Source organism: Anabrus simplex, chromosome 5 (genome assembly GCF_040414725.1).
Source record: "Anabrus simplex isolate iqAnaSimp1 chromosome 5, ASM4041472v1, whole genome shotgun sequence".
Classification (NCBI taxonomy): Eukaryota; Metazoa; Arthropoda; class Insecta; order Orthoptera; family Tettigoniidae; genus Anabrus; species Anabrus simplex.
Genome location: NC_090269.1, coordinates 392,334,436 through 392,358,768, shown reverse-complemented (window position 1 = coordinate 392,358,768; position 24,333 = coordinate 392,334,436). Strand labels below are relative to the sequence as shown.

The following is a 24,333-nucleotide window of genomic DNA, read 5'->3' as shown; positions in this document are numbered from 1 at the left end:
CTCTCCAGCTAAAGGCCTTTCCACAAACATTGCATGAAATGCGTTTCTCGCCTGTATGCTTAAGCATGTGTGAGGATACATCGCATTTTCTGCTAAAGTCCTTACCACAAGTATTGCAGGAGTGTGGCTTCTCACCTGTATGTGTGCGCAAGTGAATGGGTAGGTAGCCTTTAAAGCGAAAGGCCTTCTGACAAATATTGCAGGAGTACGGTTTCTCTCCTGTATGTATCCGCAGGTGAACGGTAAGTTTTTCTTTAGACCTTAAGGCCTTCTGACAAATATTGCAAACGTACGGTTTCTCCCCTGTATGTGCCTGCAGGTGAATGTTCAGGTTATCTTTACGCCTAAAGGCCTTCTGACAAATATTGCACAAGTACGGTTTCTCCGCCACATGTGTCCGCAGGTGAATGGCAAGACTGTCTTTAGACGTAAAGGCCTTCTGACAAATCTTACAGAAGTACGGTTTCTCCCCTCTATGTTTGCGCAGGTGAATGGTAAGGTTGTCTTCATACCTAAAAGCCTTCTGACAAATATTGCATTTTAACCGTTTCTCGCACGTACGCGATCGTATGTGTTTCGTCAGGGAGTATCTATTACTGAAACTGTTGCCACACATACTGCAAAGGAACGGCTTCTCTTCCGTATGAGTCCGCAGGTGATTTGTTACATACTTTCTCTTGCTAAATGCCTTCCCGCAAATATCACACGAAAATACATTCTCTACTGTATGCCTCCGCATGTGCATGGCCAAGTGAGACGAGATTCTAAACATTTTCATACATAATGTACAGTGAAATCTCTTGGCATCTGTGTGCAACCCCATGTGTACTGTCAGGTTGCTCCTATTTGTAAAGCATTTCTGGCAAATTTCGCACACGTGGAAGAAGTGTTCCATGTGGATCATGACGTGGTCAGACAGGCTGCTTTCGCTATTGAACCGCTTTCCGCAGTGATCGCAGATGAGGGTACGATTCTCTATGTGTCCTTTGAGATGCCGTCTGCAATCCGTCGGTGGATGATCTGCGTAGCTCTCATCTGGGCTCGATCTACAGTGACAAATTGAAACCATGTGACCAATAGTTCAATATTCAACCCCAGTACAAGTCTCACAGAGAGGAATGGCTGCTAAAAATTTCACTCAGCGATATCCCATGCAGAGAACTCGTTCATAATGACGGTCACATTCCTGAAGGTGAACATCATCTCCACACAAAATCAAAGCGTATACGTCAATTTTAAAAAGCGCTTGCTTATTATAAGGAGGTGGAGGATCCTTTCTCTCGAATGCCTAACGTCACAATGTAAAGCGCAATAATCTTCTAACAATTTACTTATGTGCGAGCTCATGGACTACCTCATTTTAAGAATGAACGAGGAGGAATTGTCTACCCGAAAAGAGAAGCTCTTACATCCGGAAAACATTTTTCTATTGAAATCCGTAGAAGGGACGGCATATGCTTTCGAGTTTTGATCTTGTTCAAACACACTGTGGTTTGCAGCAGGTGCGTAATTAATTTTTGTAAACGCCCTTGTTGTCGTTTGGGAGAATCCCAATATTGTAATAAAGTTGAGAACATTCTTTGCCGACAGTCAGCAAGATCTGCTCATCGATGGCAAATAGTTTATAACTATTACGTACTGTGACAAACATAGTATAACACTCTCAGCTCGACCAGGAGACAAGTGACGATAACTAAGCATAAAGTACGAAGAGACAGAATGTGCGGCGGAGATGAGAATAACCATTTGTCGTTTGTTTTGAATGCCATGCTGTACGCCAGGGCAAAGGAATTTATGTAATTGTGAATGAACGAAGATTAGAGAAATTGCTGTATGTTATTTTGATAAAAATTATTAGTATTAGCCTGAATGTGTGCGCAGAGTTTTCTTTATATCGCACCGACACAGACAGGTCTTACGGCGACGATGCCATAGGATAGGCCTAGGAGCGACAAGGAATCGGATGTGGCCTTAAATTATGCAGAGGCCAAGCATTAGCCTGTGTGGCGAGACACTACAAATTTTAGATGCAGACATCGCGCGTCTTGCTTCTATGGCTTATCATTCACCTACAAACGATTTCATAGAAGAGCTAAAACGGAAAACTATCTTCAAGAATGCCGACAGTGGGGCTCGAACCCACTAACTCATGAATGTAAGCTCACAGTTGTGCGCCCCTCGCCAACTTGCCCGGTCTACAGTTTTCTTGCTAGAGTTGTAATGAGATTCCTATGGAAAGGAAATTGACGTACGTTACCGTAACCCATGAATGTAACAACTGGTGTCAGAAGTGCTACAGTCCTTAGAAATTCGTGACCGCTTAAAGATAGTATGATATAAGGCAGACAATACAAGGAGTGGTGGCTTTGATGAAAGTGAGTTTGAACGATTTCAAAGTCCCCGAACTGAAGTGCGAGCTGGAAGAATGTGATGAGGATATTTCTGGAACGAAGGCCGTATTACGCTCACGACTTCAAGCAGTAATAGAAGCAGAAGGTAAGGATACAGATAAAGATATTTTTGAAATAGCGGATAATGCTAACATATTCCTGCAAAATTTGGAAGTTCGTAAATAGTTTTAAAAAGGCTAGCCGAGAATTTTAGCTTGTTGGAGGAAAAGCGACCGAAATGTTCTCAGAAATAAGCTGAAAATTATAGATTGGTAGAATCTTACATAATTGAAATTGGTCAAGGACTAAAACAAATAGAAACTGATGTAGAGCGTAAAACCCCGACTATAGAGGACCGATTTGCATCACCAGAAAAGAAGTCTATACGAAAGAACAGACATGCCGCTGAATCAGATCAAAAGCAGAGAAAGTTGGCGGGACGGTGCGTGTGAAACCAGCACCTTATATTTGCAAAACTCCCTGGTCTACGTATCGAAGGCAATTTTAAGCCGCAGCTGCCAACAATGCGTCGACTAGAGTAGAAAGAGGCACTGTCTCGGATATTGCGCAGCAAAATGATGCGTGGCATATACTCCGAACGATTCCAGACAGCGAGAAAACTAATTTCAATTCTCTGGTGGCCCGATTAGAGATGGGATAAAGCCCTTCAACAAATTTAAGATAGTCATCTTCTCAGCAGACGCCAGAAACGAGGCGAGACACTACAAATTTTGGATGCAGACATCGCGCAAACCGCAAACGAAAACCCAGTGAACACGTACGGCGAGAAATAATTCAATATCGGCCAGAGAAGCAAGTTGATAGAACATCGAGTAATAGATGTCACAGAAGATGTTCTTCTTGGCACGTACAAAATGACTAAATCTGAGCTAGCTTTGGATCTGAAACGGGGATGTTTGAAATTCGCAAACGAAGAAGACATTCATCGCGGATGAAGCAGTACAACAATTCAAATTTCTACGGCTTATCATTCACCTACAAACGATTACACAGAAGAACTAAAATTATGTAGAGTCCCTTTTGACGGATATATCGGAGCCAGAATTGCAACCGAATAGATTAGATAATGCGATGGCACGTGCATTTTAATTCGAAGCTGCTACACAGACCTCAAATCTACAGCAGCTTCGAGGGTTGGATGAAGAGGAGCCTCTGGACGGAAAGGTAGAGGAGATTGTTTGATAACCCAGTCCAATGAGGATGGACAACTTCGAAGGCGGGAGATTCGCTGCTGGGAGTTATGGTGAGCTTGGACATGTCAATAGCCACTGCCATAAAGACTCATAGTTTCTGGAAAACTAAAAAGGGCCGGTGCTAAAGGGCAAGCATCACGTATCGGCCCTCCTACCCCGAGAAAGGTGGTACATATCATTTCATTCGGACGTCCGTTAGGCAGTATTTTTGTCGACGGGTAATTGAATGGTTTTGCTCGTACTTCGCTTCTGGACATCCTGCCCAAACCAACGTAGTCAAGAATGACACCGTAAAAGAAGACCTGAAACCTACGACAGTTTTATTGAAAACCACAAACGAAAACCCAGTGAACACGTACGGCGAGAAATAATTCAATATCGGCGAGAGAAGCAAGTTGATAGAACATCGAGTAATAGATGTCACAAAAGATGTTCTTCTTGGCACGTACAAAATGACTAAATCTGAGCTCGCTTTGGATCTGAAACGGGGATGTTTGAAATTCGCAAACGAAGAAGACATTCATCGCGGATGAAGCAACACAACAATTCAAATTTTCTAAAGTACAGACGAGGTACTTCATCCCAGAAGCGATAATGTGATTTGGGTCAAATGCATAACATAAAGCGAGAAGTGACGGGAACTGTCGAGCCCGTTGCCGAATAGGAAGTCTGCCCAGCAGTATTAGAGGGAAGAGGTGTAAGTGGTAAAGGGCCTACTCCAATCAGACGGATGAAATTAAATGATTTCCCAGTATCACTGAAGAGAACCAATCAGATGGCCTGTTGCAGTCTTTACTTGCTAGATGCGTTACGTCGCACCGACACAGATAGGTCCTATGGCGACGATGGTGTGACGTGAAAATGGGAACTAATATTTATTTGGCATAATGGAATTACAACTTGAAAGCATCTAAGGGTATTTAGTTATTTATCTGACATGTCTGCTTGTGTATCGAGACGTATTCTACATTATCGGCCATTGTTGGAACTGTTGCCTAACTGTGGAAGTTACCAGGCAAATTTAATTCAAATACCTTATCCCGATTGTTACGCATTTGCTGAATCAATATGATTCGTGGGATTATCGTTTGATTGCTGCGCGCCTTACGCGGTGGGCACTTTGAATCATGGGAACTTGCTACTTCCCCCTGCTCGGTGTGAGCTAGAACAGTGTGTTCGCTGCTACGGTTCAAGATGGCTGTGTTAAGTGAGGCTCCTAAGAGGACGCCTTAGCGCAAAGGGAGAGTGCTAATAATGGAGAGTGAATCGCCAGGATAAGTGCGAGGATGTTAGGGCTATGCCCTTTGTTCCTTTTTTATATTAATGTGAGCTCCAACAATATCATTATTATCACTTGAAGAAGAAAACTTCGTTTTGTGTTACCCGTTACCGGTATGGAAGGTTTTAAATGTGTTGTAGGTTGGATACCCTAACTCCAAGTAAGTACTGAAATTGTAATTAATTGAAGGAATTTCGTACGACCAGGCATTAAAAGTGAGTAATTTCATCGTGTATTTGACCAACATCATCGTATTGGTATCGTGTGACCTTTGTAAGCGAAGTCTGGTGTCGCATTTGGACTGGATCCGTAGGAAAAACAAACAAATATAATGTAGGGAGTTTGGGATCACTAGTTATGCGTTTATGAGGTGGTATTTTGTGTAAGTTCTTTAATCTTATTCTTTTGTCGTGGTGCATTATTGCCAACTGTTCTTCATGATGAGGATTATTATTATTATTTTGATATTCCATGTTGGGGTGTGTTTTTCTCCCTAATTTTCCTTCGCTGCTTGTATTTGCCGTCTGATTGTCTTCCTATTGCCTTCGTGGCTGATTATTTGTGTGTGACCGTTATTTGCATTGTTCGGGGCGTTAATTGGTGACACCTCATGTACGCACTGTAGCGCAAACCAGGGCCCCCTCAGTTCTAAAGTATGTAAGCCGTAGGCAAACTGATTAACTAAAGCTAATGTAAATTAGTACTATCAGCTCTTGCATAAATTATTATTATAATTTTTAATTGCGTCTAATCTTAAAATTGAAATTTGCTGGTCGATATTTAACTTAAAATATGCGATCTTTTTACATTTTCCTGTCACATTCTACTCATTGTTTTGGGGCTCCCTGCCTTTGTTTTTATTAAGTAATGTCGTCCCTTCTTATCTAATTTGATGGACACCTCTAATTTTGGTGGCCTTGATGACTATGACTGGATGATGGCTTGGCGTCGGTAACTGGTAGCTCCTAGGGTGTGCTTCCGTGTCTATTATTATTTTGTGAGGAACGTTAATTGTAATTTTTCTTGAATATTCTTCATTTAGTTGGGATTGCTGTCCACTATAATTTCATTGTGTTTTTATCTTGTTCGGTTATTTTGTGTAATTTTATTCGCGGTTGGAGCCACTATTTTTCCTTTTCCGTGTGTCCTTGTGTGTGACTTGTAATTAACTATTTTAGTAGTGTAGCAAATTTCAATTTTAAGATATATTTGTAGTTGCGGGCCCGTATACTGATGATCATCACTCTAAAAATAACAATGAATTTCTATATACTAATTTCCTAGTGTTTATCGTTTAAATTATATGAAAAGGTTGCAACCTATTTTAATTTTAATATTTTTTCTATATCTTAAGTAAATGTTATTGAGAACTTTATTCAATGATATCTGTCTTGAGTATTTCAGTATTTATTTGAGGAAGTCTATCTTGCTAGCAATTTCATTTTACCTTAATTTAAAATTCATTATAAAATGGTGTTTCACCTTTGAGTTTTAATTGCGTTATGGTTCTTTTTAAAAAAGAATATATGTAAATTTAACTGCTTTTAAGCTATCTTAAATTTTCATATTTATTTATTTATTTATTGAGTAAAATTTCTTCATTTTAAATGTAATCAGGTCTCTCATTTGGTAGTTAGTAATATTGACCTAGCAACCTGTCAAAAGTTAATGATAAGATCCTGGCCTTTTCATTCATGCTTTTGCCTTCCACGCTTCATATTTTGTGCTGCTGCCCTTACAGTAAGTATTGCTGTTGTTTTCATTTTGTTGTTTTGTGTTTTTCTTGGTAAGGTTGCAGTAGTATTGGTAGCATTCGCCGTGGTTGCTACATTGTTGTTGTTGTTCTAACAACTTGATAAGTTGCCCAGGTCAACGTTGCTAGCTGCTGAAAGTGACCAACCTTTTAAACTTAAAAATTGTAAAACAGAAATGCATCCAAGTAATTGTTACACATGTTTGTTTCATGTCTGATCGAGACTTCCCTGTTGCTGTCCTCTTGGTCGTGAAGTATGGCGTGGCTCTGTATCTGTGCATTTGCTGCTTGTTTTGTTTACCATATGCCATGCTCATGGAATCCTGTTGGGTTTTGCGGTCTGCTTATTCTGTACCTGCCATGTAGGGGTAAGTTGAAGACCATTCTCCCCTTTATTAATAATTATTGTGAAATATTTACTTAATTTGCTTTCAGATTTAAATAACTGAAAATTTCTTCCACATTTTACCTTGATGATGTGATGTTCTTTCATCTGGTTATCTGCACCCTCCTGTTGTATTATAGGTTTTGCTGGAATTGCAGTGCCTGTCCTTAGTGGGATTTACTTGGATTAATTTGTGTTGGGTGTTGGAACTGCTGTTGTAACCCTGATTTAATCTCTAAGTGATGTTTTTATTCCAGCTTCATTCATGGTCCGGATGGAGTGTTGCAAATTTGTATTGTAATAAAATTTTCTCTTCCAGTGACTGTGTACCCACCTTGCTGTTTGGCCTGAACATATGAAATTGATTTACAATCTTGACCCATGGTGACTCTCTACTTCCACCTTTATTTTTTCCTGTCCTGCCTTGTCCAGGTTGCTATGTGCCTTGTGTTATTGTTGTGAGTTTTAAGTGATGTGGGGAGTTCTCATGTGTTGATAATTCTTGCTTGTGTATATTGATTCATATCTGGGGCATGTGCTGTGAGAAGTCTTCCTATTTTGCCTTATGTGGTCTTGTGCATGTTCCCATTCTTGAGGGTCTGTATTGAACTCGTGAATGATTATGTCGTGTGATTATGGTGTATTGATGAGAATCTCACTTGGAACTGTTGTGTTTAATGCTGTTAGTGTAACCTTGGGCAATGTTCTTGTTGTCATATACTCTGAAGTGAGTTTCCTGATTGAACCGTGATAGGCTACGTCTGCATGGCTCATCTGAGATGGTATTATCTTTTTAATTTGATGTGTCCATATCAGGTAGTTCTGTCAGTTCTGTTGTGGAGTGATTAATTTCTGTACCTGATATGATTCATGTCTTAATTCTCTTGGTACTACTCTCCTCTTTTATTCACCTTTTTCTACTGTATGCATGTACTTCACTCATGTGGTCTTGCTGTAATGAGGTGTGGTCTTATTTCTTTGTAAATCTGTGATTTCCTTAACCTGGTTAATTGTGGTCATTGTGGATTAGCTTCTTCCCTTGCATATTTTTTGTCAGGTGTCTGTGTACTAAATTCTTGCTCTGGGCTTCATTCTTTGATGCTTTTGATGTGTGACTGGTGTCACGCAAGTGTGTGATTTTCTGGTGCTGGTTAATGAAGTCAGTTTTGGCCATGTGCTTGAGTGAATTTTTCATTTTTCCTGATTTTTCATTGCTAGTCCTGGTTGGTTGTTGCATGTGTTGATTCTTGGTTGTCATTGTCTCTTGTCACTATACCTATGTGTTGTTGCTGGTGCTTTATGGTTGTTGTGTGGGTTCATTTCTGAGTTCTGGTATGGAGTACAGCTGGCTTATCGCTGAAACGACACTTCGTTTTCACTGTGTCTTCATGTTCGGATTTTGGTTAAGGGTCTCGCAATTGTTGTGTGGTTACTGGTGCTGTTCTTTACCAAATAATTGTGGAATCTGTTATGAAATTAAACTTCTGCATTAAATCTTCCTTCCTGTTCATTTTCTGTGGGTTATGGGAGTGTATTTGGTAAATGTTGTCATTTTGTGAATGTACACCGACCTGATCATGTCTTCATTTGATGTCTAGGGGTATGAGAGCTTATGTCTCTTTTGATTTGTATCTGTGGATCTGATGATGTGATCTGGTGTTATGAAAAATTTGTGTACAAGCAGGTTTCCTTGCGCCCTTCGGTTATTTACGTGTAGTTTCCTCCGAATGTGCTAAATTACATGGTTTATTCCTTAGTTGGTGCCTTTGCTAGTTTCTCATCTAGTTTTGTAACCTAAACTCTCGTAATCCAGTTATTTCTGGCTCTACCCTGCATGCTTGTGCAACTCTATATTGTTGCCTAGTTGTCATCTGACTGTTCTGGGTTCCATTCCAATGAATATGGGATCATTTGGGTAGTTCCGGGACAGGTCGAAAAATTCCTTGTCCGTCATTGGTGGTATGGGACCCAGCTGATGGATTGAAAGTTCTTCTCTATCAACTCATGCACTTTGTCATCGTGTAACCTATCATTTCTTCATCGTTTATGTTTTATTATATCCCGTGTATTCCGACTGGCTGGTAGAGTGTCTGTGGTGATTGGCATAATCACACAGGCTGGACCGTTATATTGCCACCATATTATTAGTCCTGGGTTATCCAGAGGTTCTTTGAACACTGATGGCTGTGATAATACACCTGTGCTCTGTATATTGAAAGATTATTTATATGGAGATGTAATTTTCCCTGAATTTTGGCACTTATCCCTTAGCTGACCAAGGGTGTTTTGCTCCTACTTTTACACAATTTTCCATTGTAAACCTAATAAAAAGGGGTTACTTGAATACAATAAAATGTTAAAATTTTTTAATTTTTTTAATTCTATGTTTTTCGTACATGGTACTTGAGAGTACCGTCCGTCCCTATGAAGGCTGGTTCAACATAAGTACTTAGATGTATTTCATGCTGAAAACATTTCTCCAAGATACAAAAATGAACTACATTTATCATTTTGTAGTTAATTTTTCACATTAATAATATTAGGTTGTATGAAAATTAATCCAGAGACAATTAAAATGTACAATTAGAATAAATTAATGAATTAATTTATTTTCAAAATTAGAGGAATGTTTAAAAATTTCAGTTCACAGTGTTATTCATATTGATTAGCCACATCATGATGCATAATGAAATATTTCCTTTTTTCATGACAACACAAATGCACATTGCGATGACTATATTTACTGTAGAGACGAGATTGTACCTGGTAGAAACTGCAGAATTCACACCTAGCCCGTACATCTGTGAAAATATGCCAATCAACGCCCTTGTTTCCTAGTCTGACATCTTTGGCGACGGAGGAGATTTTCCCTCTTCTTTTGTTGTTTCTTGGTTGTTTTTCAGCACTAAACTTTATTTTTGAAATTTTCCTGGGGTCACTGAAAGTCAATAACAACATCCCTCCAAGTGGAATTTTTTCATGTATTTCACAAAAATACAAAAAAATAACACATATGCATCAATGAATGCTATTTCAAGTAGTCCCTAAAAGAGCCTGTGCCACCATTTCTTGCATCTTCGGTCAAGTCCATACACTGTCCTAAGTTTGCCAAATCAACCCCTCCCGCATGAGAGTTATAATCTGCAACAACTGTTCGGTAGATCACTTCTTTCCTTGTCCCATCCTTTTCTTCTCTGAAAAGAGTGATAAGTTATCTAGCATGTTAGATGCAAGAGTTACTGATTTGGTATCTTTCCACTTGAAATATCCTATGCCAGTATTTGACATCTTGCAGTCACTCTCACCAGAGACATTTTCTTGTCTGCCATATTTTGGGGAATACCTTTTCTGTTTTACACTAGCTGGCAAATTATATTCAGGCGTAATTGTGTCCTTCTCTACTTTCTTTCATTTTATACTTGAAGAAGAAAATCTATAACCTTTGTTGCAGTCATTGACCGGGTCAGGGATGGAATGAATGAAACCCCCATCTTGCGGCGAGGATTGAAACTGCGCTGGCTGCCGAGTCCCGTCGCACTCTTCTGGGGCAATGATTAATGACTGACAGATGAAATGATATTGGAGAGTGTTGCTGGAATGAAAGATGACAGGGAAAACCGGAGTACCCAGAGAAAAGCATGTTCCGCCTCCGCTTCGTCCAGCACAAATCTCACATGGAGTGACCGGGATTTGAACCACGGAACCCAGCGGTGAGAGGCCGACGCGCTTCCGCCCGAGCCTCGGAGGCTTCCCATTTTCTAATTCACCCAGCATTGTCTTTCCCACTCCCACCAGTACCATTAGCCGGAAAATCGGCATTATCCTCTTTGCTGGTACTCACATCATCCACTGTTCCATTTACAATCACTGGTACGCCACTTCCATTTTCAACAGGCCTAGATAATCTGCTAACAGAATTGCCTTCTGAACCGTTGATTGCTGTTACTTATCTGACTTTAGCAATTTCAGCACTAAACAGGTAATCAAAGACATTGTGAACGCATGTATCGGTAAGCGGCAACGAATCACTTTCATCATCTTCTTGCTCAATATCAATGTCACAGTTATTATGCAGTTCAATATCTTCTTCTAAAATTTCTAACAGTTCATTATCACTTAAAAACATAGTCATATTTACCAACAATGCACTAAAAATTCTCTCACTCAACAGTTTATCGCAAAGTGGACAGTGATTATCTGAGGTTATGTTCATATACACATTGCTCCTTCTCACAGATCGTCGGTACTCTGGAGTACACTAACATAAAAGTCACTATTTACGCACAAAACTGTTAAAATTTCGTTGAAAAGTATTTAGAACACGAAAAGAATGTTCGATATTCACAATAAACACGTTTTCAGAAAGTCTTGTCATGTGAAATATCATTCAGACATCATGAAAGACATTACATTTTCAACAAGAGCCATAACCATGGTAACAACCGTTTCTGTTACCAAGGGGATCAAATACAAGCTACCAAATATTAAGTTTTCACGTTTGCCTTATAAAATGAAAATACATGGATGCTCTAACAACTTCCAGACGCGATATCTGCCGAACATTATGAGTAAAGAGGCAAATTAATAGCTGGTACTTACTAGTACCGTCGGTCAGCTAAGGATTATTATGCTGTGTAGAACTGGTTCTGGTTGATGTAATGCCATTTTCATGTCTTGTCTGTTGTTCTCTACTGTCCTGATTGTAATCGTTAGTTGTCATGTGGTCGTTGGCCTCGGTAATGGTTGCTTGGTAATCTCTTGCGGACACACCTTGTGTACACCCCTCCACCTATTATTATACCGGTTAAGTCTCCAGTTATTCCCATTGCTTGCTTCTTATTCTGGGTCGATTATCCATGTGATTGCTACGTTATGGTTACGGACGATTGTGTTTACTGTAATTCTTCTGTCCCTTCGCTACTTTTATTTCCTAATCTTCATGTTCTGGGTTACCTGATTTCTGTAGATGGTTTGCCAGTATGCGTAATGCTACCTCCCTCTAGTAATGTGTTTTTCCATTGTTACCTCTCTGTACCTCCTGGTCATTTATCTTTCCTGTTCTTTGTCTTGGGATCCTTCTGGTATTTGAACTGTCCTGTAGAATTATGTAATGTGTGGAAGAATGCTAGTATTTCATGTAAATCAATGTGTAAACTATAATGGTCTTCGACCTATCAAATTGTTGTGTCTATTGAATTTTACTTACTTGCTGGGACTAAAACTACTGTAACTTGCCACTGGATTCCATGAGCCATCTTAAATATTCTAAATTATTGCCTTGATCTCTCGTGTTTAGTCTCGATACTAGTATGTTGAAGTCTTGGGATATTTCAGTTAAGTTATTTTCCCTTTTCTTAACGTGTAAATTGTATTCAAAGGTTGGATGTGTAACACTATGATACGAAGCGTGTTTTTTAAGTAAGGTCCGTTTTGTTGTAGACACTAAGAGTTCGCGCGCATATCGCAACGAGCACGTGCGTCGTGTACCGGCATGCCTCGGGAACAACTGTGCTCAGTTTCAGCTCTGTAGCTAACCTGTACGGTTCTGTTCTGTGCTTTCAAGATGGTTAAGACTACTAACTCGCCCGCCGCGTGTGAGGTTCGGTCAGTGATACGGTTTTTGTCAGCAAGAAACCTGTCTGCTGCAGAAATTCATGGACAGATTTGCGAAGTGTACGGTGATACTGTTATGAGTGAAAGCAAAGTGCATAAGTGGGTATGACAATTCAAAGATGGCCGTGACAACGTCCATGATGAGGACGGCTCCGGCCGCCCTTCTTTGATTACAGACGATTCGGTGGCTTCAGTTGAAGCGATGAGTCGTGAGAACAGGCGCTTCACAATAACAAGTCTCTCAAACGAATTTCCTGTCGTGTCGAGATCAGTGCTTTACAACATTGTTTCTGAACACCGAAAGTTTAGGAAACTGTGCTCCCTTTGGGTCCCGAAACTCCTAACAAAGGACCACAAAAAACAAAGATTTGAGTGTGCGATGAAGTTCTTGACTCGTTATGACGAAGAAGGTGACGGCTTCTTGAGTCAGATCGTAACTGGAGACGAAACATTGGTTTCGCATATCACGACCGAATCGAAGCAACAGAGCATGGAATGGAGACACACACACTCGCCTGTAAAGGTGAAAGCCAAACAGACTCTGTCTCAGCGCAAAATCTTGGCGTCGGTGTTTTGGGGTAGGCATGGTGTTTTGTTGGACGACCTCATGCAACGAGGAACCACTATCAATGCAGAAGCATACTGCCAAACCCTGAGAAAGCTACGCAGAGTGATTCAAAACAAAAGACGCGGCATGCTGACAAAGGGGATTGTCCTTCTCCATGACAATGCAAAACCTCACACTGCAGGTCAGACCCGCGATTTATTGGACAGTTTTGGCTGGGAAGTTTCAGACCACCCACCCTACAGTCCTGATCTCGCGCCGAGCATTTACCATCTGTTCCTCCACCTCAAACATAACCTCAGTGGCAACCATTACAATGATGACGACGACGTGAAAACGGCAGTGAACTCTTGGTTATCGGAGCAGGCGGCAAGTTTCTATGAAGAGGGTATTTTAAAATTGGTTACGAGGTATGATAAGTGTTTGAACAAACTTGGCAACTATGTCGAAAAATAGAGTGAAGTATGTACATTCTGAAAATAAATTTACTTTTTTGAAATAATCTTTCGTTGTGTACTTATTTTCAAACGGACCTTACTTAAAAAACACGCCTCGTACATCAATCGGTGATTCAAAAATTTGTGTATGTTTGCTTACTAGCCAACAAAAGAATGTAAAATAACTTCATTATTTTGGTGATCCTTCAAATGCCAATACAAACAAAGTGGTCTGGTACAATGACGTTAACGATGTTCTACCGCCTTACCGACTATCAGCAGTAGAAGTTAAACATAGACAAGAAAATTAAGTCAAAAGACACCAAAATCATTAATGTTAAACACTTACCGTTACATAGGTTTACCCAACAGTTACCCAGAGACCATGAACCGAAAATTACCCTTGGTATGGCAATAAGTTGTTTCAACACTACTAAAGAAAACAAGATGTTCTTTGAGAACAAGATACCTAATATTTTATTTAATAAATAAGGGTAAAAGTAGTCATAATTAGTATAAAATGAATAGATGAACGCCCTCGAAAAGAAACTATAATCTACATAAAACGCAAGGGTGAAGTTAAAATATAAAATGTTCGGCCGAACGAAAAGAAAATAATATACTTTCAATATTCCATAAAAACCTCCCAGAAATTGAGGACTTAGTAACCTGTTTACACTTCAACAGAGACCATTTCTTTGCTTAAATTATACTGTTAACAGTTTCCAATAATTTAATTTTCTTTCATTATTATAATTATTATCAATTTGAACAGTACCAACTACAATCCAGAGATTCCACCGGAATTCAGTACATATCTCACTGCCAGAAAAGGTAATAAATCATACCACCCAGGGAGAGCGTAGAATAAAACAATTCCCAGAGAAAAATAAGAAGGGAAATAAAGAAGGAAAAGGCAAGTAAAACAAGATAATACCCCACCAGGATGAAGAGTCAACCCAAGAGATATAATTAGAAAACGACGTAAGGACAGAAACCCACCCATGAAAATAATAATAAAACAGCAGCGGAGAACAACCCAACCGGTTGCTATGGAAACGTAAACATCCCATGCGTCCATAGCAACCACCAAAAACAAACAAGAGCAACAATGGTACAAATACAGGAGGGAAAGAAACCCCAAAAACATAATTAAAAAGAACCCAGGAGAATAAATAAAATTAACCAGAATTAGAATGTGGCAGAAAAACATTTCACTGAAATTCAGGTGAAACCTCTCGTGCTCTATAGTTTATAAACTGCGTAGTTACCTTTCCAATTACACATAACTTTCCGAAAACGTTAGATAAATATAAACCAATTTGCCTTTACAAATTAGAAGAAATATGAAAACATAATTCTTTTTGGAAGTAACCTTAAATTTCACTACCCACGCCTTTCAGAAACAGATAGGCGATATTACCAAAATACAATAGGGAACCCGAATTAAAGAATGCCCTAACTAAAATCAAAGAAGATGAGGATGGACGGTTTTAGAAGTTTCACACACCAGGAATCTTGAGACACACAGTTTGTACACCACCTTCGATAGAATCCAGAGGCCAAAGGAAAAGAATTTATGAAGAGACTTACATGTTGGTTGAAGCTGCAGAAACACGTTACTTACATAGAGGTTCAAGTACATTACACATTATTAGAAAACTAAATAGCTCAGAGGACGTTCAGTAGAAAAGTGGTTGAGAAGATTTTTGAGGGCAAGCCCTCAATACCAAGCCATCTATCCAGGCTTCATGTCGTTTTCAGAAACCAAATGCCGGAGCGGAGTAAACACACGTCCTTCCTCCATCATACTCAAGGCAAGACTCATGGCGGACCACACCGATAATGAGCATGGCCCCACAGAACGGAAAGCGAAAGTCATAGACTCGCCCACCAACTTAGGGCACGTAATTTTCCAGACCAAGATTAAGGATTGCAAGAGAAAACATTACAGCAACATAATCGCATGGTGACAATGACGAAGATGGTATCAATTAAATAAAGTGGGCAAGGCCACGTAGAAGGTACTTGTAGAATACAAGACTGAAATAATTCTGATTGACACAATTTTAAAGAAACACAAATGCAGGTTTCGAAATATGGTTGGGGAGAGCTAATACTCGTCACCAACGTCACAATGTTACTTATATGTTTAACTTGGGTGCAAAATTGGAGCTATTGTCTCTGGTAAATTTGGACACGTGGAACTTGCGTAATTCATCAGAACATACTGAAACAATACAAAAGTGTCTTGGAAACCTAGTGGAAAAATTGTGGTCCCTAACGTGTGTGGTTGAATCATTTCCGTTTATTGTGGTCTGTTGTGTACACTTGGACCCTCTCTTTCTGCTCGTGTGTGTGGTGTTCCAGTCTTTTTGAGCGCCGTGCACCCATGCATCTGCTGATCGGAGATCTAATGTGTGCAATACCTATGGTTGCCTACTGCACCCTGTACTAGTGTGATGAACGTGCTGTATCATGTACTGTCAACTTGTGTGGTGCGTGATGAGACGCTGGCCACGTTGCATCCCATTCTGTTCACACTCAAAATGTTAATCTGCTAGTATTGTGTGAAGGTCAACATTCCTGCAACCACGTAAGAACATTTCTTGTTATTTGGACTTTAAAAATTTGGTGTGTCTCGTCCTGTATCCAATGTATGACAATTTGGTTTGGACTTTGAAATTATACCATATGGCATGTTATCCATGGTTCTGGACTTGCACCTCCCCTGTGTTCTGGCTTCAGGAGGGGAGGCCTGTGACGTGAAAATGGGAACTAATATTTATTTGGCATAATGGAATTACAACTTGAAAGCATCTAAGAGTATTTAAATATTTATCTGACATGTCTGCCTGTGTATCGAGACGTTATCTACATTATCGGCCATTGTTGGAACTGTTGCCTAACTGTGGAAGTTACCAGGCAAATTTAATTCAAATACCTTATCCTGATTGTTACGCATTTGCTGAATCAATATGATTCGCGGGATTATCGTTTGATTGCTGCGCGCCTTACGCGGTGCGCGCTTTGAATCATGGGAACTTTGTACTTCCCATTGCTCGGTGTGAGCTAGAACAATGTGTTCGCTGCTACGGTTCAAGATGGCTGTGTTAAGTGAGGCTCCTAAGAGAACGCCTTGGCGCAAAGGGAGAGTGCTAATAATGGAGAGTGAATCACCAGGATAAGTGCGAGGATATTATGGCTATGCCCTTTGTTCCTTTTTTATATTAATGTGAGCTCCAACCATATTATTATTATCACTTGAGGAAGAAAACGTCGTATTTTGTTACCCGTTACCGGTATGGAAGGTTTTAAATGTGTTGTAGGTTGGATACCCTAACTCCAAGTAAGTACTGGAAATTGTAATTAATTGAAGGGATTTCGTACGACCTGGCATTAAAAGTGAGTAATTTCATCGTGTATTTGACCAACATCATCGTATTGGTATCGTGTGACCTTTGTAAGCGAAGTCTGGTGTCGCATTTGGACTGGATCCGTAGGAAAAACAAACAAATATAATGTAGGGAGTTTGGGATTACTAGTTATGCGTTTATGAGGTGGTATTTTGTGTAAGTTCTTTAATCTTATTCTTTTGTCGTGGTGCATTATTGCCAACTGTTCTTCATGATGAGGATTATTATTATTATTTTGATATTCCATGTTGGGGTGTGTTTTTCTCCTTAATTTTCCGTCGCTACTTGCATTTGCCGTCTGATTGTGTTCCTATTACCTTCGTGGCTGATTATTTGTGTGTGACCGTTATTTGCATTGTTCGGGGCGTTAATTGGTGACACCTCATGTACGCATTGTAGCGCAATCCAGGGCCCCCTCAGTTCGGAAGTATGTAAGCCGTAGGCAAACTGATTAACTAAAGCTAATGTAAATGGTACTATCACCTCTTGCATAAATTATTATAATTTATAATTGCGTCTAGACTTAAAATTGAAATTTGCTGGTCGGTATTTAACTTAAAATAAGCCGATCTCCTTACATTTTCCTGTCATATTCTACTCATTGTTTTGGGGCTCCCTGCCTTTGTTTTTATTACGTAATATCGTCCCATCTTATGTAATCTGATGAACACCTCTTTATTTTGGTGGCCTTGATGACTATGACTGGATGATGGCTTGGCGTCGGTAACTGGTAGCTCCTAGGGTGTGCTTCCGTGTCTATTATTATTTTGTGAGGAACGTTAATTGTAATTTTCCTTAAATATACTTCATTTAGTTGGGATTGCTGTCCACTATAATTTTATTGTGTTTTCATCTTGTTCGGTTATTTTGTGTAATTTTATTCGCGGTTGGAGCCACTATTTTACCTTTTTCGTGTGTCCTTGTGTGTGACTTGTAATTAACTATTTTAGTGGTGTAGTAAATTTCAATTTTAAGATATATTTGTAGTTGAGGGCCCGTATACTGATGATCATCACTCTAAAAATAACAATGAATTTCTATATACTAATTTCCTAGTGTTTATCGTTTAAATTATATGAAAAAGTTGCAACCTATTTTAATTTTAATATTTTATTTCCATATCTTAAGTAAATGTTATTGAGAACTTTATTCAATATCTGTCTTGAGTATTTCAGTATTTATTTGAGGAAGCTTATCTTGGTAGCAGTTTCATTTTACTTTAATTTAAAATTCATTATAAAATGGTGTTTCACCTTTGAGTTTTAATTGCGTTATGGTTTTTAAAAAAAGAATATACGTACACTTAACCGTTTTTAAGCTATTCATATTTATTTATTTATTTAGTAAAATTTCTTCATTTTAAATTTAATCTGGTCTCTCATTTGGTAGTTCGTGATATTGACCTGGCAACCCGTCAACCGATAATGATAAGATCCTGGCCTTTTCATTCATGCTTTTATCCTCCACGCTTCATATTTTGTGCTGCTGCCCTTACGGTAAGTATTGCTGTTGTTTTCATTTTGTTGTTTTGTGTTCTTCTTGGTAAGGTTGCAGATAGGATAAGAAAGGCCTAGAATTGGGAAGGAAGCGGCCGTGGCCTTAATTAAGCTACAGCCCAAGAATTTGCCTGGTGTGAAAATGGGAAACCATGGAATACCATCTTCAGGGATGCCGACAGTGGGGTTCGAACCTACTATCTCCCGGATGCAAGCTCACAGCTGCGCGTCCATAAACGCACGGCCAACTCCCCCGGTGAACTTTCTTTTTAGTGGGGGTTACATAGGTGTTCACATCACTGATTTTAACTATTTTTTTCACCGTAGCAACACAGATTCCTGCCGCTTCCGAAGCTAAATTATTAAAATTTCTACCAGTTATAACACCTCCATTTCCTAAAACACCTCTTAAGAAATTTTTAATGTTCCTCGCCAACATCACGGTTTGTTTTCGTAATTTAACACCTCTGCCATCATATTTTTGTCACTTTAGTTGGAGTTCTTGGTGGGTTAGGAGAAGAAGAAAGTCCAGGCAGCTGATTTAATTCCACTTCGTTACACTGTGATTCCAGATTTACCCACGGCCGGAAGAATACCGACATATTACTACTCTTGCCCTAAACTGATGTTATAAATATTACAAATATCAGTTATTCCATACCTTACTATTAATAATGCTTACTAGGTATCTGCACTACACTTGACATGAAGAAAGAGTTAAGACTGAAGAGAGTGGTTTGGCAACCTTTCCATACCAAGCTAGGATCACATGGAGCTCATTAACTGAGCAGGGTGCAGGGTGGGATTTGCAGCTGGCTTCCAGCTCCCTTCCAAGAACTGAGGTCGTCATGTTTTGTCCCCCACTATATATTAGCATTATACAAAGAAGTTCATAGTCGATACCATGTATTACATCAGTCTCTGTCTTAATTGCTTTCTTTAACAGTGGCCATATGCAACATCGAAACCACTAATCCTGATGAAATCTTGGAGAATCTTAAAGATAACAAGCAGATGTCGGTTTTTCCCTAACTTTTCACGCTTCTACAACATCTCAGGTAATACTATCCTAGAATTTACGATGGTGACAAAGAATATGGCCTAGGTTGTAGTGTTTTTTTAAGATGTTCTGATATCCTGAAATATCTGAATCCAAATGCAAGCTATCATGTCCATCAATATTCTTGCAAGTGTTCCTTTGAAACTACAGCTTAAAGGAGCATGAAATTCAAAGCTTAAACCACAATTCAATATAACAGGACATTGAAATGCACCGCAGTGTCGCATAGAAAATATCGAAACATGCATAAAAAGCAAATTACAGCTCCTATGAATAAGAAACATAGGAATCACGAGCTGCCAAATATAGAATATGAGTACATGTAAGGACAAGAATCCCCGTGCAGATTAGTCCAAACGCAGCTGAATGAAGTACTTTGGCTAACAAATGTATTCACTAACGTTTAAATACTGGAAATAAAACACACTACGCACTCATGGCAGTTCAGGTTTAGTAAACTTTAAGGTCGATAAGTAATCCGTGCCCTAGACTAAAACATCTTTCACAGTGAGCATGTCGAACGACGGCTGCCGCGAAATTCACTGTAGACGATAACACTATTTTATCTGTGATGAACCGTACCATAATTGTAAATGGACGGAAAAGAATGCATCCGCTGGTTACACCAATCCAGTAGGTTTTGCAGGGATCAGTTTCTTGTGAAATTCAATATCTTCTGGAACTGTCTCAGTTTACAGAGCATCATCTTTATTTCCTGTCAAAGAATCAACTAAAAAAAGTCTATTTCTATCGCGCAAATCCGGCCATAACACTTTCAAATCTTGTTTTGTCATGTTCGGTGATTTGATAGCATATGCCTTCACACTGGGAAATTCAAGTGTCATGCTTGCTGGAAATTTCCCATTGGGTTTCGAGACGATAACATACTGTGTGGAATAAGGATGCCATCCATTAACATAACAGGCATTATCATGTATGAACAGTTGGTTGCTGCAACCACAAAATCTTTACTGATCTGCATTAATTATCTGCTCTGGTGTGAAATTATACTCATCAATGAAACGCCTTACTTCCATAACAAACTCAACAGTTTTCTCTTCTATATCAGTGGTATCACCAATAGATCGGCTACCAACTTTATGCGTGATCTTGAAAGACACAATCTTGTTTTTCTCTCGAACCGCTGCACACATTCTTTGGAACCTTTGAATGTTAAGTTGTTGCTTACATCGATTGAGAATTTAAAAGACATCGCCCAGATTCGTAGCGTTCAGTCGTGTATAATTCCAAGTTGTTTTCGCACTGCAATGAACTGATCACGTACATCGTTATTTATTCTTTCTTGTAGCACCTTCCTGTTTATGCCAAGTCATTTCAACGACTTTTCAAAGTTTTGCAAAACTGTCTTATTTTTTTATTTGTCCTATTGAGCCATTACGATAGTGAATTAGACCCGAGGGATACTACAGGAGGGCAGCATTGTAGAGGATCATATGCTCTTGACGGCTTTGTCCAGATTTTGTAAGCATGAGCCAAGTAACCTTCAGGAAGTTTTGTTCCAGTCTTCTTTTGTGGTAATGGATAATACGAGGAGCCACTGCCACACAATGCTGGACCGCTTCCTAAATTTGTTTTATCTTCTAGCTGGATCATCCCCAAGATCACACTCAATATCATTTTCATCGGTGAATTCTTCATATACCATAAGAGTCTCATACTCGTCAACAAGAACGTCTTCATCAAAGAGCTGTCCCGCGTCTCCTCCTTTCATTGCGCTCCATAGACCCTTCTACCTATCCTTCCACTTCCAGCGGTCCATAGTACGTCAAATTGCGCCAAATATCGTTTCTGATGTTCCGAAACATAAATAAATTGATCTCGTCAGCGACAACAGTTGGGTACTCTTCCTTGTTACCTTACGCTGGGACGTGATACTGATGCCTCAGACCACCCTGAATCTTGTAAAATCATAAACTCGTGTTCTCCTCTACCAAAAGTTGTTAAATCTCACAAACTTCTTTAACAGGAAAGAAAGGAAAAGCTAACAGCAGGACTCAAGAGGTATTGAGAACGAAAACGAGCATCCAAAGATAACTAGTCATAAGCACTCCATAGTAGGCTTAAATCACTAATAAGAAATAATGATACTGATACCCTAATATGTTTTTCTTACAACTATAATGAAACCTTATTCCATGCATCCTACTACCAAATGATCTTAAAACTATCTAACTAATCAGTGAACACACGCTCATTCATTCTACAACCACTCAGTCAGCTGTCCTCAGCAGGTAGTCTCGGCATACAACTTCACATCTTGATAATGAGCTAGTTTCTGTAACATGAGCTGCAGGGAATTCCATCATCTGGTGCCGGTCACCACAAACAGTCTAATATCTTTATGTATGTAGTACACAAGGAAGGAACTCAAATGGAAAAAAGGTGGATTTAGAAGAAATGCACAGTGGCTGGTTCCCAGCCAACAATGTAAACACCACCGATAAAATGTGTAACTGCTGACGTTTGTCAGGCTACAGCCATGAGAGATCCGGATAGTATAGGGTGGCAAGAACATCATACCCAATATTGCACACAAATTGCAGGTGAGAGTTCAGTGTTCACTGAAATTTTACGTGTTTGTCCCCTTGCCATGTTAACTACAACGTCACAATAATCAAGACTATGCAGAACTAGGGTCTGTATTAGCACTTTACGTGCCCTTACCTCATGTGGAATTATATCTCCATATCGTTTAATAGGGTAGAGCACTTCATAAATATTTTGATGGATTTATTTTACATGATCAGACCAATCAAGTGTTTAATTACTTATTATGAAAACATTTCTGTATGTTTTCATGTTGGGATTATTGTTACCATTCTGCAGGATAGGCACCTCAGTTGTCTTTGTGATCCTAATTGCATGAGTTTTTGTGGCATTCAATATAAGAGCATTTCGTTGTGCATATACACTGAGTCATCAGAATGGTCATTCTTAATATTTTCTATCATTTCACCTAAATCTAAAGTCTCACAGTGTTGATATATATAAAAGATCGTCAGCAGCGAGATGGAGCATGTTGTTTCCCATCACAAATGGTACATCATAAATATAAATACCAAAAGTAAGGGGCCACTGAATTTCATTTTCCATTTACAGGCCTTCTCGTTTACTGTTACCTGCTGTCAATGGTAACTCAAATAAAAACTAAAACAGAGCTGTATTGAAATTTAGTAATTGCATCTTCTCTATCATATTGTGAATTTCTATAGCATCAATTGCTCTACTGAAGTCAAGGATAAGTACAATGAGCAGTTGTTTGTCCATAACATTTCTGATGTCCTCATTATCATTCAGAAGTGGAGGCACAGAACTGTGACCCTTCTTAAATCCGGACTGTATTGGGTCAAAAAGAGCATATTTATTTAGGTGTTCCAGAAACTGATCATACTCTAAATGTTCAATAGCTTTAGAAAGTGCAGGGATTATGGAGACAGGATGATATTCAGAGAGTGACTGTGGGTCTGAACTTTTAGCAATCGGTATAAATTAGCTGTTTTTCAGGCAAGAGGGAACACTGTAGTTACGAAATAATTTAAAATGTACATCAATACAGACAGGACCAAAAAAACCAAACCCAATGGCACTTAACACTCTTGAAAGGGCCTTGGCCTGCCCAGCAACCGCTGCTCAGCCTGAAGACCTGCAGATGACGAGGGGTCTTGTGGTCAGCATGACACATCCTCTCAGCCAATATTCTGGGCTTTTGAGACTGGGGCCGCCATCTCACCGTCAGATAGCTCCTCAATTGTAATCACGTAGGCTATAGTGGACCCCCAACCAGATCTCAGGTCAAGAGAAAAATTCCTGACCTGGCCAGGAATTGAACTCGGGGCCTCTGGGCGAGAGACAGGCACGCTACACCTACACCACGGGGCCGGCCAATACAGCACCCATAATGTTATTTATAAAAATACTAGGAATATCATCGACACCTGTAGCATTTAATTTAATAAGAGTACGAGACATTTTCAGCATGACTCTTTGCGAGACAGTTAAATGTGAATGATGTATGGGAATTAGAGGACAGTGAGTCAGTGCAGTTAAGTGGGATAGGTTGAACTGTTCAGTTTGGGAAGTGGTACGACAGGATTTGTCTGTCGCTCCAGATGTTCCCTATTCTCAGCGCATTAAGCTGATCCCAAGTGAAATTAGAATTTAAATTGTTAGCTAAATATCTATATCCTTTGTTTCTGATCAACAGTTTTGTGCAATTCTTATGATGCGATAAGGTCCAATGTGTCTCATGTAGGGTTTGTTTACAACATTGAAATAACAAGTGACTGTGTCTTGGTTTCATCATATAACCAAGGTCAAGGAGAGTGGGAAACCTTTATCCAGTGTTAAGAGGCATATTTGTCATATTATGACATTTACCATAGTATTAAACTATTTAATTTAGACATTGTATATTGTCCCATGGTAGTTGATAACTGTCATAATTCGAGAAGTCCAAGTTTACATGCTTCGTTTTTCTGACAGTTGTATATTAAGTTTGTATCAATCAATCAATCAATCAATCAATACTGATCTGCATTTACGGCAGTCCCCCATGTGGCAGATTCCCTATCTGTTGTTTTCCGAGCCTTTTCTTAAATGATTTCAAAGAAATTGGAAATTTATTGAACATCTCTTCTGGTAAGTTATCCAATCCCTAACTCCTCTTCCTATAAATGACTATATGCCCCAATTTGTCTCCTTGAA

The 24,333-nt window shown here is 39.4% G+C and overlaps 1 long non-coding RNA gene across 1 annotated transcript in view; it reads right to left on the bottom strand.

Moving 5' to 3' along the window:
• Nucleotides 1–657: 657 nt before the first annotated feature.
• The window catches only part of LOC136874978 (uncharacterized), a 47,695-nt gene continuing 24,019 nt past the window's right edge, over nt 658–24,333 (bottom strand). The window contains exon 3 of the long non-coding RNA XR_010860329.2: nt 658–1,046. This is a non-coding gene — a long non-coding RNA (uncharacterized lncRNA). The remainder of the gene's footprint in view (nt 1,047–24,333) is intronic.